Source organism: Trichechus manatus, unplaced genomic scaffold (assembly GCF_000243295.1).
Source record: "Trichechus manatus latirostris isolate Lorelei unplaced genomic scaffold, TriManLat1.0 scaffold00282, whole genome shotgun sequence".
In the NCBI taxonomy this organism is placed as follows: domain Eukaryota; kingdom Metazoa; phylum Chordata; class Mammalia; order Sirenia; family Trichechidae; genus Trichechus; species Trichechus manatus.
Window position 1 is genome coordinate 1,329,017 of NW_004444218.1, and position 4,612 is coordinate 1,333,628.

The following is a 4,612-nucleotide window of genomic DNA, read 5'->3' on the forward strand; positions in this document are numbered from 1 at the left end:
ACGCAGTCAGACCACCTCCCAACCAGCAGCGGCGCGTGGGGCTGCTGCAGTGAGTGCTGTAAGTTCTTGTTTCCTAACAGGAAAAGACGCTTGCCACAGTGAAAGCATACGGAATCGGTTGTTGAGCCAGTATAGTTCAGGTCACAGAGTTCTCTCAGGCTGAGAGAGAACTAACCAAATATTAAGAAGAAAAGTCACATGCTACAGGTTCTGCATGGGTTTGCCTTGCTTTATCAACCCTTTCCTCTCAACTTTGCTTACACATTTGCAAACAGACTTATTTTCCACCCAGACAAATTGGAAAGGCTTCTAAATTTCTTGGATTCTGTCAATGACTCCTCTTTGGGAGTGTCTTCAAAATGGGCAATTCACTTAAGTAGTTGCCCAGCCTGAGCTGAATAGAATATTCAATCTTGATTAAATGTGTTATCTTGCTGTCTGCATACATTTCTGTCTTCTCCTATTCTGTCACCACTTTGTATTCATGCAGCAGAACCCCGCTGTCAGGTCTCACCCTTGACCTCCTGTGGGACCCCAGCTGCCTGGCAGTCACAGGACACTATCCAGGTCCATCCACTCTCTGCCCTCCTCAATGATTTCGTCTCTCCTTCTCCTCCATCCTAATTATTAGCTGGTGACATTACCTCCTGTGTCACTGAGACAATTAGAACATCAAGGGCTTCCTCGCCACATCTCACCCATAAGCATCTGAACCTGTGTCCTCAGCCCCTCACATGGGACTCTAGGGTACAAGCTATGCTCCCACTTAAAGCAAACATCTCTACTTACATCCTAGAGCCCGTAATCAATTCTCTCCCCAAAGGTATCTCTCCTGCAATTCTTCCCCTCTGTCTCCTACATCAGCAAGTTTTTGTTCTCTTAGATCATTCTCATCTGCATACAACAGATTGAGTTTATTCCCAATCAACAAGAAATCCTCTTTGGATCCCATTTCCCTCAGTCACTGCCCTTTGCTTTGCTTCCCATTGAAGAAGTCTTGTCTGTACTCTAGGCTCAAGTTCTTTTTTTTAAATTGTTGTAGTTTAAGTGAAAGTTTATATTTCAGGTCAGTCTCTCAGACAAAAATTGATACATACTTTGTTATGTGACCCTAATCGCTCTCCCTATACTGTGACAGCACACCCCTGATTTCCCATGTCCATTCAACCAGCTCCTGACCCTCTCTGCCTTCTCATCTCACCTCTGGACAGGAGCTGCCCATTTAGTCTCATGTATCTACTTGAGCTAAGCAGCACACTCTTCACATTTTATGTCCCACAGTCCAGTCCAATCTTTGTCTGAAGAGTTGTAGGCTCAAGTTCTTACCTCCCTCTTTTCACTCCAATCAGGCTTGCTCCCATCACCCCCACCCCTCTACTAGAAATTCTGTGGTTGGGCTTCCTGATAAATCCTCCACCTGCAAATCCAAACTCTGTTCTTGGTCCTCCTCTTACTTGGCCTATCACTTGTATTTGACACAGTTGAGCCCTCTTTGTCCCTTGATAAACTCCCTTCACTTGACTTTCAGATCATCGCCCACCCTTGGATTCACTCTCCTTTACTGGGTTCTATTTGCTGCCTTCTTGATAAAATGCCCAGGACCCAGTCCTTGGACCTCTTCTCTTACCTACATAGACTCATTCCCTTGGTGATCTTACCTGGTGTCATGGCTTTAAATACCACCTGGTATGTGGGTAGGTGCCCATGTTTATATCTCCAGTCAAAAAGACTCCTCACCTGCACTACCCACTGTCTCCAAAGACATGCACAGACACTACACACTCGGGGTTTGCCCTCCCAAACATGCCACACTCACCTGAGGGCAGTTCCATCCTTCCAGTTGCTCTGGAGTCCTGCTAGATTCCTCTTTGTCTCATACCCTTTATATCACCTGCCAGGAAATGCTGTTGTCTCGGATTTCAAAAAAATACCTAGTATCTCACTTTCCCCATTATCTCTGTTGCTATCTTCTGGTCCAAACCACCAAGATCCCTTGCTGGACACTGCAGTGCCCTCCTAACTGGTCTTGCTTTTTCCATCAGTCTGTTCTCAACATGGCAACCAGATAAATATGCCATTTGACTCTTCTGCCTAACATCCTACTAAATTGTTGCCATCAAGTCGATTCTGACTCATAGCGACCCTACAGGACAGAGTAAAACTGCCCCGTGGAATTTCCAAGACTGTAACCTTTATGGAAGCAGACTGGCACATCTTTCTCCCGCGAAGTGGCTGGTAGGTTTGAACCACTGACTTTTTCATTAGAAGCGGAGCATTTAACCACTGCGCTACCCAGGCTCCTTTATGAGATCAACACCCTTCTAGAGCTCCCTATTTTCTCAGAGTAAAAGGCAAATTCCCTAAAATGGCCTCCCTTCTATTACCTATACGACCGCAGGTCCTGCCCCTGCCCCTCTCGCTCAATCTGCTTCTGCCACACTGGCCTACTCCTCCTTTCTTGCACACTCCTCCCTTAGAGCACTTGCTTGTAAAAACCTGGTTAACCTGATCACCTCCTTCAAGATTCTGCTTCAGTGTCAGCTTCTTACTGAGGACCTTTCTGCCCCCTCGTTAATTAGTGCAACCAGTGTCTTTCACATCACCCCCCCCCCGCCCCGCCATCTTAACTTTGCTCTACTTTGTTTCTTTCTTTCCCTCACAATTATCACCCAAAATATCATACAAATTATTGATGATTTTCATTTCTTTTCTGTTAACTGAATGTGAGCTTTTCAAGGAAGGGCCTTTGTTTTATGCCTTGATAGTGCCTGGAACTTAGCAGGCATAAAATCTCATTTGAATGATGAATGAACATACAGATAACACTACTGTTTATTCCTATCTCCTAAAATATGCAGACCCAGCGGCCTGGTCAATTCCAGGCTAGACTCTGGCCACCACAAGCGGAGGGCCAACTAGTTGTTCCTGCGCAACCTAGAGGAGCAGAAGGCGCATCTCAGCCTCCAGGCGAAAGGAAGAAGGGCCTGGTGGATGGCAGGGGCGCTTAATGCGTGAAGGCCTACCACAGCAATAAGAAATTCTACACAGATAGCCTCAGTATCCCCATGATGTTTGGAAGGTCAGAAAGAGAGTGCAGCTCGCAGATGTCTCCTTCCCGGTAGTGAATATCTCACTGTCAGTGTTTTACTCACTGTATACTTTAAGGCTTATGGAAAAGAAACACAGAACCTCATTTGGTAGTGGATTTGATCTAACTGCATTTCAAATTAAGACAGTACATTTGTATACTACTACTGTAATTTAACTAGGGATTTTAGGAACATTATTAAGTTCTTAAATCGTTGCATTGAAAGGCTGAGCAGCCCCTTGTACATCTTGATGTTCACCTACATGGCATCATCCTCCCAGGTGACAGGTTGTCCTCATTATATAGGAAAGCACACAGGCTCAGATGATGCATTTGCCAAGGGTTCACTTAATGCAATTAAACTCCAGATCGGATTTACCACCTTGATTCTTAGAGCAAAATAAATCCTGGTGGGTTAAAGTTTTAAATATTAAAAGAAAGGAATATGCAGGTTTTTTTATTATAAGTAGACATAAAACCAGAATCTACAAGATGAAAAATAAGAAGTCTAATGATATAAAATCTAAACACCTATTTTTTAACATCTGTATAACATCTCTGGTGTTGTGATTAAATACTGTATGTAAAGCACATGGCACATAGCAAGTGATAATAAATGATGCTTGCTGTTTTCCTTCACTGAAATCTTAATATGATGAATTGCATTGCTGCATGTGTCAGGAAACTAGTTGAGATTTTAGTTTGATAAAAGAGTTTAAAAATTTTATGTGCAAAATTTTTAGAAATTCAGACTTTAAAACTTTATAACATCATCATAAACTTCAAATAATAGCTCCCAGAGGTACCATTTTGAGGAAAACCATTTTTGTAACCCAGAGCATGGACAGTCTTGGCCACTCAGGGGAACAGTGTCGACATATCGTGTGTGCACACTCCTTCACAAAGTACTACCTCTCACTGAAAGACTGCTTTGTGCTTTCACTCAAATGTTGACTCTGTAGAATAAATATTTAGATTTATACGAATCTTAGAATGTAATGGTGTGAAATCTTTTCCCATTTGCTGTTAATAAAAAAGATAGATGAGTCTTTTAGAATCAAAAGCCAGTTCTCATGTTTGTTTTGGTTCATTCAGAGGTCTCTGGGTGGTGCAAGCTGTTTGTGCTCCACTACTAACCTAAAGGTTTGTGGTTCAAACCCACCTAGCGGCACTTCAGAAGACAGGCCTTGTAATCTGCTTCCATAAAGATTAGAACCAAGAAAACGCTATGGAACAGTTCTACTCTGCAACACACGGGGTCGCCAAGAGTCGGAATTGACTGCAGGGCAACAGGTTTTGTTTTGTTTTTAGTCCATTTATGCATTCCAACAGAATGCAGAAATTATTAAGCAATATCACTAATATCACACGCAAGTAAAATTTTGCAGAAGATAATTCAAAAAACAGTTGCAGCAGTGTATGAACAGGGAACTACCAGAAATTCAAGCCAGATTCAGAAGAGGATGTGGAATGAGGGATATCATTGCTGATGTCAGATGGATCTTGGTTGAAAGCAGAGAATAC